The following is a 13436-nucleotide window of genomic DNA, read 5'->3' on the forward strand; positions in this document are numbered from 1 at the left end:
GATCTCCGTTATCCACAGTTTACTTGTAAGTGCCCTGTTGCTTCCTAGCAAGGTTTGCACTTTATAAACCCAAATACAAACGTGTCTTTAGATATGAATCCTAGAACCTCAGTGACATCGATCACTTCTCGAAACAGCTGTGACAGCAAGTTGAATCATGGCTCAGGTTAACAGACGACCTCCATATCACCGAGGTACACCATCCCCCAGCCCTGGTCTTTCATTTCTGAGTTTAATTTCACTCTGGGAGTTCTGATCCTCAGTCACTTCCATTGAATAGACTATACTTGGATAAAAGAAGAGCACAGCCCTTGCTGCAATGAGGCGTCCCTGGTGACATGGGATCACCTGATATTAATCAGGATAGAGATTGTGTTTCTTGTTCGCCGACCTCCGTTCAATGTCTTAACCTTCTGACATACCTCTGTAAAATGCAGCAAACAGCTCTCATCCAATTATTCAGACTTTTCTGTCGCCCTTTTTAAGCCTCAATAAATGTGCTACAGTATACACTCACTGCTTATCTAAAAGGGGTCTAAACTTGCCACCCACCCTCAGCTCATTTGCTCTAGTAACACTAATCCTGACCAGCTTGAAAACTGCTGGCCAGAATACTGCAATTTAGGGTTTGGCGAACAGAGCAACTGGCTTTGTACTTTGTGTAGTATTTGTTTTCCTGCTATAATGCTTTGTTGCCGTCTCCAATGTGATGTGCCCCCCTCGGCACTGGGGCCCTCTGGTCTCGCTATTAAGTGGCTGAGCCTTTGCTGTTTCCATCAGAAATGTAGATCACAACCAGGGATGGCGTTACCGCCTTTCAATCTTTTCAAATGAAAGGGGCCTCGAGCCTCGGAGGGGTCCTAGCAAATGCCCCCATATTGACAATCATCAGCATAGAAACACAGCAATATATTCCTTTATATATTACTTGCTTTCTGGGGTTTACAGTGTGCACTTTGCAGTGCTAGCCTCACAAGCTGCATTTGCTGGAGTCCGTCCGCCTGACAATTCCATTGGGGGAAACAGAAGTGTTATCACCACGTTGCCTTTCAATACTGGTTCCTCCATGTCCGGCACTTTCTCACAAAGAAGAAATCATTGCTATACAGTGGCCATTCAGTGTTTCAGCTCTCTGCTGGCTCGCCGTCTTGTGATAATTGCTGGCTATTAACCTTATCTTTATCTCAATTAAAATGTATGCCCCCTAGGGGTGCCCCAGGCTGCTTTCCACTTTAAGCAAGGGAGGGGGGCCTCCAACCATGCTGAAATGGACCCCCGCACATCATCTGCCAGGTCTGATCACAACCCACAGAGGCCTATTTACAATTCTTCCATGTCCATATAGTAATATACCCATTGAATACGGGTAGTTGGCACTTCCTGTAGGAAGGGATCCAGGGGCCTAGTCTTTTCTGCCTGTACCCAGGCAGGTAGTAGTACACTACAGACAGCCTGGGTGTGTACCTACCTTCCATGTGCGCTCTGCACTTTAACGCTCCCTCTCCGTTTCCTAGAGGATTGAGCAGAAATTTTATAATTTTGCTTTGTTCCTGGGCACAAGGAACGACCAAGCCATCCAGTGTTGACTGCAAATAGGGGAGTCCGCCAGTGTTGAACAAAATACAATGCACAGAAACGACCTGCCTCATTATTTCAATCAGGGTATGCAACATTAAGCTTTTCTCCAAGATTCCTGCCAAAAATAAATCAGGGTTTCACAACGACACCCCATTCTAGAAACCCCTTCCTGTCTGGACAGCTGGAGTACCGGAGTGCACAATGCTACCTCTCTCAGAACCACAGTCCACAATATGGCATGTTTAACCACTGCTTCACACTTACAGGAGGTGCTTCTCTGCATACTGCGAGCTCCGGTGAGTCTAATAGGAATTCAGTGGTATCCCTGCTCACAGCAAGCTCGGCAGATAGGGTGAGTTGGACCTGAACTCTAGGACATCGCTGCCTACCTTCAGTTAGGGAGAGTCTGACTTGAGCCGTTGGGGTGTCTACGTACCCCAAGCTGGGGGGGAACCTGACCTGAACTCCAGGTCATCTCTACTGACCACAGCAGGGGGGAGCCAACCTGAACTCAAGGGTTTCTCTGCATAGCACAGAATAAGGGTAAGTAGGACCTGACCACATGGGATGCTACACTGCTTTCGGGCGGATAGGCGGGGCACAGTGTGCACATAAATATACTCTCTGGGAACCCCTAGCCTGTGTCTTGGACTGCTCTTCTCGGGACACCTTGAAGTAGAGACCTCTCTGCTAGACTTCCCAAAAAGCGTTTTGTAACAGAACTGTGCTGGGGTTCTGGCGCTTCTTGCCTCTGCGAGTTAATTAACCTCACCCAATGTTCTAGAACATGACAATTGACTTGGATCGATTTCTACACATTCCTGCGACAACACCAGCAGTTGCAGCCTGCTAGTGCCTTGAGGCCCAACCTTTGAAGGTTACCTGTCAGCTTAGAAGCAACCTAAAAAGCAGGTGCTCGTGCACACATGCCCCACCTCTTGAAGAGCCTTTGCAGTTGGTTTTAATGAACAATAGACTGTGTTCCCCCTGGCAAATCTCTGGCAAATCTCTGTATTTGGCTCGGGGGGGGGGGGCTCTTACTGTGTATTCTGTATCTACTGGAGAGTGGTGAGCTCTTTCCCTCAGATGTATGGAGACCACAGCCACATTTTGGGTGTCTCTCCAACAATGAGTTATTGACCCAGTCCTTTACACTCGCCATATATACCAAGATTGGGTAGTTGCCACCTCACTCTGACCGGTCATAACAGTGTGCTTTTACTAGGGCTATACTCCTTCTTTGACACATTAGGACGACGCTGGCGGGGTTTGTTGGCCACAAAAAGATCAGCAGTTTGGCCGCTTCGATTGAGGCGGATGCGAAACCAATCACTTGCAATGGACTGGCATCAACACATTCATTCTTTTCTGTGCCTACTATGACATGTGAAAACCTGGGACTATCATGACGTACAAGCAGGGACAGAAAAGAAAGACTGCTTTGCTTATAGCATCTAAAGATATTGGTGCGACCGGCGGCAGGATCAAGAGACCAAGCTCAGTGTTTGACCTTATCATGGTTTCCGGCCGACCACAAAACATTTTACCTTCTCGCATTCGCTCCTGATCTTTCCAAATGGTGAATGCACAAACTCTCTCATTTGTGCAAGCGCTCTTGTTTGGCTTCCGGGGCAGTCCCTAGGCTGTTGCTGTTCTCTGCACATGTTGTTGTAAGGCTCGAGACCAGGGCTGTGGTGGAACAAGGGTATGTGCCGGGGAAAGCTAGGGTCTACTTTTCACCCAACTCCATAGTCTTACTGTCTGAGACCAACACATACCTACTCTCAAAAACCCTGGCAGCGCGGTTGAGGGATCTCCAGGGGCGGCGCATTGTATGGGGCTTGTGATCCCTAGAGCAGTGTTTTGAGAATACGCCCATCGGAACTCTTTGCCCAGCAGAGGAATACATGTTTTCTTCTCACAGCCAAGAGGCTAGGGAAGCCATGGGAGGAATTTGCTGTAACTGCTCCAAGACCGATTGGTTCCCGCATAGGCAGAAGCATTTCCTGAAATGAATTCTTACTGATCGTTTCCGGCCCTGATTTCCTTCTTGCTCTTGCAAGGGATGTGTCAAGAGCACAGAATCGGCCTCTTGGAGCCTTTTTTTAGACGCGAATGTTCGTCTGGACGCTGCGGCTCGCAGACCTCGCGGCCGAGAGCTATTTTGGTGGGTGGTAAATTAGAAAACCTGTTTAGCTCAGCATTATTTCCGAGTCGAGCGGGCACCTGTGATGCCGGTAATTGACAAATGGGCACAGGGCACTCTGCCCAGTGCCTGCACTCTCTTGAAGGTCACTGTCTATAGCAGACGCCCTTTCAAGACAAGAAAATTGCCTTTGAAAAATTGGAGCAGGTTGGAAACCATGCATTTCTAAGGGAAGTTACACGCCAGTGCTAGAAGTGGTGCAAGGATGTGTGTTGTCTAGGCATGTAAGTATCACTTTGGTACCACTAACCCCACCCTCACCCCCTGCACAGGGCCAGTGTAAAGTTTGTAGGGCCAATCTGATGTCTTCTGCCCGCTCACTGGTAGTGGCGCCAGAGAGCGCTCTCTCATTTCAGCCCCCTTGCATGTTTTAACTGTGACGCTTATGTCCCTTGATGCTGGACAACCGTGAGCTAAAATACTGCTGGAATAAAAACCATGTTTTAAAGAAAATGTTTTCATAATTTTCTTCCTGACCATCCAGCACCTTCTCCAAATATTCTAGGACTTAAGGCCTACTTGTGAATTTAACGCAGTTGTAAGATATGCGGAAAGTGATTCATGGCATCCGCATACTAGAGGCTGGCGAGACACAGGCCGGCTGGGGCTGAAACGGGGGTTCCAGCCCGACCCTCATTTAGGGACGTGACCCCCCAGAGGCCACGGCCCTCACCGTGGCTGCCAACCCCACCAAATGCACAGGAAAGCAACAAATGCAGCCTCTGCTGTGTGCTGGGTCCACCCACACAACAGTGAGCCACGGACTCCCTGTCCCACCCCTACACAACAGGATAGGCTGGGTGCAGAACACAGAGTCACCAACAACCGGGCGCCATTTCTTTTTTCCTTTAACGGGTTTATTTCCATTTTAGCCCGCACCACTGCAGTCCGGGAAGAGGGGGGGCTGCAGGGGTGTGGACAAAATGGAAATAAATGCATATAAAGGAAATAAAATTAATGCTGCCCGGATGCACTTCCGGAACCCAGACATCCATTTATTTTCTTTCTTTTTTGTGTGTTTATTTCCATTTTGCCCCTAGTGCTGTTGTCCGGGAAGAGGGGACTGCAACTGTGAGGGATTAGACCATCTGCACAGGCAGAGTGCATTTGTCTGTGCTTTTTTTTTGTTTAAAAGATTGTATGATGAGAGATCAACCTACGAAAATATGCGGGGCCATTTCTGCACATATATTCCATGTTCGTCGCACAGCAAAGCAATAGTTATGTACTCATGGAGGACACAATTTACCAGCACCGCCAATGTGTAGCTGACACCTGACAGCCGTGGGTACATCAAAAGCCTTTGGCTGTGGCAACCTGATTAGAATTTCAAGGCCCTGTGGATTTGCATCTCCATTGTCAAACCTTGCTGGTGCCGGTGAATACTGAAGATTGTTAATTAGCAGGCCCCAGGGAAGGCCTTGGTGTAGGAAGTGACAATAAAGCCAAGATGCCAACACATCTTTGTAATGCAATGTGTCAACTTGGTACTAACACCCCTCCTTGGTATGAAAGGGCAGTGAATGTTCTGTCTGGAATCACTCGTTTCAGAGAAGGGAAGTATGTGAATTGTGGCAAATCCAATTCCGGAAAAAGAAGCTATTCCCGGGATAAAAACCTTTTTGAATTTATTTTCAGATTTAAATTGTGTTCACCAAAGTGATGATTTAAAACGTGAGCTGCATAAGTAACGTTCAGTGCAATGAGGTGTCTTTAATATAATGTTAGGACAGGAATTTTCCTGTCCACCTTTGTTTTAGCATACTGTCTTTTGGTGTCTTCCCACATCCTTGCTACATTTCTTTTTCACTTCCTTTCTGTATATTTCCCTTTCTTCTCTTGTCTAGTACCTTGGTCAATATTTGGATCCTCATGATTATTGGACACGCATTTTTTTTTAAAACTTTTATTTTTGGACGGCAGAGTTACACAAGGCACACATAAGGCAACACATACATAGCAGTTACATCATAGAGCAGCACACCAAAAAGGATACAGCAATCACAGCATTGACAACTGAACAGTACCTGAAAAGGAGCACAAAAAGACAAAAAAATGAGGGCCTAATGCAGTGGGATCAGAGCCCGGCGGGGCAAGGGACAGACCAGATTCGGGAGTGCCCTCGCTTTGGATGCTAAGGTAAGCGTTAAATTCAGCCCAAATGCTCCTGGGGCGAGACTGGGCGGGGAGCATAGACAAGTATTCTTCCTCGCAATTGCGTGACCAGGTGAGTAAGCGCAACCATTTCTAAAAGACCGGGGGAGCGGGGCTTTTCCAGCTCTGGAGTATACACTTTTTGGCAATCATACAGTTTATATGTAGGAATTTAGCTAGGCGTCTGGTTTCATCGGTTTTCCAGACCCCGAACAGAACCGACAGGGGGTCAGGATCAACCACAGTTTCAGTTATGTCAGAGAGTGTTTTCAAGATGCATTCCCAAAACCCAGATAGCTCCCTGCAGGTCAAAAACATATGCAGGTGATCAGCTTCCTCAGCTCCACAGCGAGGACACAGGGCCGCCGCTGTGCAGGTGAATGTCGAGGTCCTGTGTGGAGTATAGTAGAGCCTATTGAGAAGTTTGTACTGCATGGCGCGGTGACGGAAATTAAGGGAGACTTTTTTTGTGTGTAGGCACATTGCGCCCCAGGCACCATCAGACAACTCCAGGCCCAATTCATTCGCCCAATCGTCGCGCGCCCTAAGCACTGGGACTGTGATGGACTCCTGAAGGATCTTATATAGTGAAGAGACGACACCGCGGGCGCCGCCTGAGTTGGCAATGTATGCGATCACCGGGTTATCGGGGGGCTCATCAGGAAATGAGGGCCATGTAGTACGGAACGCTGCCCGTAGTCTATAGTATTGGAGGGTCTCCAAGGCAGATCTGGCGTTCCCTTGTTTCCATGTTTGGGGGTCAATGAACCTACCTTCTGGGTAGAAGTCAGACAGTGCTTGATACCCCAGAGTTCCCCAGTGCTGGGCTAAGGCATTATCGTGTGTGGGTTCCAGGCCAGGCAGGCGCCACACCGGGAGCCATTTATAGTAAGGGAGGGATTCGGCCGTCGGATACAGCAAGCGTTTCCAAGCATAAATGGTCGCACCGACGGGGTCAATAGGTGAGTCTGGTGTATAATGACGATGTAGTATAAGGGACATCATGTTGCTGCCAGCGGCCGCAAGTCGCTCTAACTTGACATGCGGACGCGTTGGGGATCCTGGGTACCAGTGAGTGGCATGTTGAGCCTGGGCCGCAGTCCAGTAGAGTAGCAGATCCGGAGCAGTGAGCCCCCCTCGTTTATAAGGGAGCGCCATGTCGGTCCACTTCTTACGCACTGCACCGGAGTGCCATAGGAACTGTGCGCATAGTGTATGCAGTTTAGCAAAGTAACCCTTCCCAGGCCATACGGGAACATTGCTGAAAGTGTAAAGAAGCTTGGGGAGCAGGATCATTTTAATGAGAGAGAGCCGACCAGCCATGGATAATGGGAGCGAGCGCCATCTTGACATCTTGGCCTCAACCGTTTGTGCCACGGTAGAATAATTGTCGGCTAGCAAAGTGGATTTAATTAAGGATATCTGCACACCCAGGTATCTGACACCGTTCGGGGACCAACGAAGGGGGTACTCAGTGGTGGGTTGTTGGGTAGATTTAGTGAGCGGGAAGATATCTGACTTTGAATAATTGATCGTGAAGCCAGAGTAGGTGCCGATGCGGGTGATGTCCCTCAGTATGGGGTCAATGTGGGTCGTGGGCTCTCTAATGTATAATAGCACGTCATCCGCATATAAAGATATGATTTTGGGGGTCATCCTTCAACCGTATTCCCTTGCGGGCATGATGAGCACGGACATAATCCGCCATCGGCTCAATTGCGAGGGCGAAGAGGATCGGGGAGAAGGGGCAGCCCTGCCGGGTACCCCTGAAGAGTGTGAAACGGTCAGATGTCAATGAATTAGCCCTGACCCGAGTCACAGGGGAGGCGTATAGTAGTTTAATGAACCCGATCATGTTTGGGCCAACGCCCATCGTCTCCAGCACCAGCCACATGTAGTTCCAAGAGACCATGTCAAAGGCCTTCTGAGCGTCCAGAGTGACCGCCACGGCCTGGGTGTCTTGATTTATACGGGACATAACATTGAACAATCTCCTTATATTATGGGAGGTGGACCTGCCGGGGACGAAGCCCGCTTGATCCTCATGGACCAGATATGGCATAATGGGGAGAAAGCGGTTAGCTATGTTCTTAGCAATGATTTTCGTTTCTAGGTTCATGAGGGAAAGAGGCCTATAGGACCCACACTCGTCGTTCGGCTTGCCAGGTTTGAGCAGTACCGTGATGACAGCTTCACGCATGGACGGGGGAAGGATGGAGAAGCGGAGTGCTTCATCCCAGACCTCGAGTAATTTGGGAGCCAGTATGGCCACGTGTTCTTGATAAAACTCAGCCGTAAGGCCATCAGGCCCCGGCGCCTTGCCTTTGGGCAGGTTCGAGATGGCCGTCACTATCTCATCCAGTGTTACCGGGGAGTCCAGCTGGTCGCGGGCAGCAGGGGATATTTCGGTGGTAGGGATCTGAGCAAGCAGCTCGCGCATGTGTCGTTCGGAATGTTCAGCAGGTTGGGAGTAGAGGGACCTGTAGAACTCAGTAAATACCTCCAAGATCTGTTGGTCAGCCCATTGTACGTTGCCAGATACATCTTTGATGGAAGTGATCTGAGCTCGGCCAAATTCCCCTCTCACCACGTTTGCCAATGTCTTCCCCGGTCTGTCACCCTCGCCATATTTCCTGGTGGCCTGTGGGCGGCTAAAGTACTGGACTTCGTTGGTAGCGAGCGCATTGTACGCCTGCAGTTCCTTGCTAATTTTGACAAGTATGGCGGGATCGGCGCCAGTGGAGCATTGCTGCTCCAACTGCTTCAATTTGGCTTCAGAACGACCGAGGCCAGCTCGGATAGCTTTCAGTACCCCAGCCTCTCGTGAGATGGACATCCCCCTGATATATACCTTAAAGGCCTCCCATTTGACTGCAGCTGATGTGTCTTGAAGAGAGTTGTGGTCAAAGAAGGATACAATGTCTGCAATCTGCAAGGATATCGGCCCTAAAAACAATATCCCTGAGGGCCTCAGATTTGAATCGCCAGGTGCTGAGTGTCGGGATGGTTATACCCAGCTTCACAGATAGTGTAATTTGAGCGTGGTCGGACAGAGTGCGGGGGAGGATCCAGGACCCCTCCACCCAGCCCATGGTTTCATTTGACACGAAGAACAGGTCTATACGAGACGAGCTGTCGTGCACAGACGAGTAATAAGTATACTCCCGGCACAAGGGGTGTAGTGTCCTCCAGACGTCGCAAACATTGAGCGTCTGCATATGGCCACGTAGTCTGTGTGCGGCGCTGGTTAGGGCTCGAGAGGACGTGCCGGTCCTGTCCAGGACAGTGTCAAGAATGAGGTTCAGGTCCCCCCCCATATAATCTGGATTCCTACATATCCCAACAGTATAGCAATTACCGCATAGAAGAACTCAGGAGAGTCAACGTTGGGGCAGTACGTGTTAACAAGTAGGTATTCTTTATTCACCATCGTGCAGTGCAGTATAACATAACGACCCTCAGGACATATATAGCTTTTGTGGAGAATGAATTTAATCGATTTGTGGATCTTTGTGAGGACTCCCCTGGATTGGGAGAAGTAGGAAGTAAAGAATCTAGCAGGACCCCACGACGGGGCCATGGTGCCCGGAATGTGGGCATTGGAGTGTGTCTCCTTTAGGAGTAGTACCTTGCAGCCATGCCTATTAGCAAAGGCCATGATCTTACGGGCCTTAGTGTGATTGCTTAATCCGCGGATGTTCCAGGACATTATGACGGTAGACATATCAGTGGCAAATACCTAATCTCCGTATACTCGCATCAATGAACATCCCAGATCCAGCAGTAGTGCGCATTCCCGGGGTTGAAGTCGGGAGTGCGCTCATGTTTTGCCAACGTGCGCGCTGTGAGACCTTGCATGCCATTTTTCCCAAACACCCCATTCCCACCCGCCACCCTCACCACTAACCCAAACTCAGCAGTGTGAACATCACCCACCCTCAACTGTGCAGAGCAGGGCCGGCCCCAACGTGGCCCAGACTGCACAAAAGCCCAACAGGGGCTGACCCACAACAAGGGCATATCCAAGAATAGTGCAATCGCAGTGGGGTGCGCCTTTGCCGTGCAGAAGCACGCTAGGAACCAGCTGGTTCCGTTACAAAACAAACATTGTTAGCGGACATATCGTGAATACCCCAGTCCTACCCAATGGGGCGCGGGCAGCAACACTCGTACCACAGGGATCCAGCAACCCAACACAAGCGAAACAATGAGAGAAAACATGTCCCAGTGTTCGTGAATAGGGGGCAAAGGGTTGCAGCCAGAACAAGGGAGCTCTGCATGTCATAGAACAACAGAAGTAAGTTTGGGAGAATAAACTGGACGGGATGACGGTTGCTCCCCGGCGAGCGGGTATACAGAGCGGAAATTAAACCTGCGTAGGAGAGCATTGTATCCAGGTGAATGCAGAGGTGTGGTCGCTCATGGATGTGAACAAAGAGTGGTAGGACTCGATCTACATATAAGCATAGTATCAAGGCAGCGCAGAGCAAGCATAGAATTCACTCATTATTCATAGAGTCATCAGCAGGAGGGTGGAGAGGAACATGTGCCTCGATGAATTTAACCGCCTCAGATGGCACTGTGAAAAAGTATAGTTTGTTGTTGAACGTGAACTTCAAACGTGCAGGGAAGAGTATGGCGTAGGGGATGTTCCTCTCCCTAAGGAGTTTCTTCACTCCAAGGAACTGGCGACGTTCCTGCTGAACTCCGGTGGAAAAGTCGGGGAAAATCCTGATCACCTGCGAGTCCATTCGTAACTCGCCTCTTTCCCGTGCGAGGCGGAGAATTTGGTCGCGGTCTTTAAAGCTCAAAACCTTGGCAATGATGGGCCTCGGAAAGTCACCAGGTTTAGGCCGCGGTGACAGTGCCCTATGGGCCCTCTCAATGGTGAAGAAGGGAGACATGTCTGGATTGCCCAATAGGTCCTTCAAGAGATCCTCGACCGCCAATTCCAGTCGACCCTTCAGCGCATTTTCAGGGACACCAACGATGCGTATGTTGTTTCTACGCGACCTAGATTCGAGGTCATCGCATTTGGCCTTGACCGCCTTCATATCTGAGACCAGAGTGGACACAGTGCCCTGGAGTGTAGATATATTGGGCCTCATTCCGAGTCCGGCGCTAATGGAAAAACGATGGCGGTAAAGTAAATACCGCCATCCTTTTTCCGCCGTGGACTATTCCGACCCTTCACACCGTAATTACCGCCGCCGTAAAGTACGACGGCGTAAATAGCGGACCAGTGTCGCGCGCCCGAGACACCACGTCGGAAATAACGCTAAGGCGTAAACCAGTGCTGATCCCAAGTAAAGCGGACACGGTAAAAACAGCCTCCACAACTGCGCAAAGTACCTTAACACCATGGCGTAATTACCGGCATCGCAGAGAAGGTGTTAACAACCCTGAACAGTGCCAGAAAGAGGAACAGGTGCACCCAATCAGCACAGGTGGAGTCCATAGAGTCAGGCACAGCACAAAAGGAGCACACCCACACACCACACCCCCTCCCACACCAAGATGATACCAATTCTCGCAGCATTCATGGAGCTGGAGGCCCTGCTTGCAAAGCAGCAACAATGACAACATCAACATCAACAACAGCAACCACAGCCCCCACCACAGAGGATACACAGGAGGAGAAGGAGGCAGAGACAGGCCCAGCATGCCCTACCGGTGCAGCCACCATTACCACGCCGGCAGCCCCCAATTCCACGCATCAGACCCACCCCCTTCAACCTCACACCAGAGCAGATACACACCCTGTACCGGCTTGACCGGGACACGATAACCACCATAGTGGCCCTGATACATAACGACATAGTGAGCCTAATAGAAATCAGCACTGCCATCCCCCCTCTACTAAAGGTAGTGTCTGTGCTCCACTTCCTTGCCACAGGGACCTACCAGCATACAGTGGGGCACATGCATGGCATTTCACAGCCCATATTTTCCCAGATACTCAACCAAGTGCTCGATGCCCTCCTCAAGCACAGAAGGGACTACATATGCCTCCCCCGGACTCCCCAGGAGACATATGATACCAAAGCTGCCTTCCATGCACTTGCAGGCATGCCAAATTGCATAGGTGCCATCGACTGCACCCACGTAGAATTGGTGGTTCCCCATGCCATGGAGGTGCCGTATCGCAACCGCAAGCAATATCACTCCATCAACGTCCAGATGGTGTGTAATGCCAGTAAAGCCATCACACAATGCAATGCCCGATACCCCGGATCAACTCATGACTCCTTGGTCCTGCGCAACTCTACACTACCACGCTACATGGAGCGACATGCTGAACGACGTACCTGGCTGCTTGGTGAGTAACCGGAATGGGCCATGGCAGTCCATTGGGGCTGTGAGTAGGCTGTCAGCATACTCCTCCCGGGTGGTAAAGGGTGGGGTAGAGAGATGCATAAGGGTGGGACAGTCAACGCCATTGTACGATGTAATGGGGTGACTGTATCCTGGGACATGTGTGCATGGCCAGTGAACACCTGCTGCAATGTCAGATTAGCCCAATTCTCCACCATGATTGCACGAACACTTACCTTCATTCCACTCTCATGCAGGTGATGCTGGCTACCCATTGAAGCCATGGCTCATGACCCCGGTCCGCAACCCACAAAACAGGCACCAGGAGGACTACAATAGATCTCATACCCGTACACTGGTGGTGATAGAGCAGACCTTCGGCCTTTTGAAGGCACGATTTCGTTGCCTCAGCCGGTCAGGTGGGGCCCTCATCTACAGCCACGAGAAGGTGGCCAAGATCACCATGGCATGTGCAATGCTGCACAACATGTGCATCCATCGGAACGTGCCACTGCCCCCTGATGTGGGTCTGCTACCACCAGAGGACGAGGAGGAGGAGGAGGAGGAGGAAGGAATGGCAGGACAGCATCACGGGGCCGATGCACAGGAGGGACGTCACGTGCGACAAGCATTGATTGACCAATATTTCTGAGTCACAAGTCAGCTGAGGGGGTGAGGATGACAGGACATTGGGCACTGGGAGTGGGGATACATGTACTACATGCACTGTGAGACATTAAAAGACACATGCACAATGATCAATGTCCACTCTGTTTTCCAGGATACACCAAACTGTGTATTGTATAATCATGTGAAAACGTGTACAAATAATCCTCCACCCTCACCCCCCTCCCCCCCAACTCCCACGCACACACTCACCCCCCTCCCCCCCAACTCCCACGCACACCCTCACCCCCCTCCCCCCCAACTCCCACGCACACCCTCACCCCCCTCCCCCCCAACTCCCACGCACACCCTCACCCCCCTCACCCTCCCCCCACAACAGCCCCACAATGGTCCCATCAATACTACATAGGCCACATGTGTGTGGCTTCATAGTCAATGGGCACGCCCCGAGCATGAGGAATCATTTTCGCATTGTGCGTTGTGACCTGCGGACCGGGCTGGTCTGCGTGGAGGAGCACTGGGAGGGTGGTTCCTCCTGCTGGGGCTGAGGTCTGTG

At 50.5% G+C, this 13436-nt stretch overlaps 1 protein-coding gene across 3 annotated transcripts in view; it reads left to right on the top strand.

Annotated features, from left to right (window-relative positions):
• PARD3B (par-3 family cell polarity regulator beta) overlaps window positions 1–13436 on the top strand; it is a 2582324-nt gene that overhangs the window by 1223485 nt on the left and 1345403 nt on the right. The gene's annotated exons all lie outside the window — the stretch shown is intronic.

This window comes from Ambystoma mexicanum, chromosome 9 (assembly GCF_040938575.1).
Source record: "Ambystoma mexicanum isolate Mex_15411 chromosome 9, UKY_AmexF1_1, whole genome shotgun sequence".
In the NCBI taxonomy this organism is placed as follows: domain Eukaryota; kingdom Metazoa; phylum Chordata; class Amphibia; order Caudata; family Ambystomatidae; genus Ambystoma; species Ambystoma mexicanum.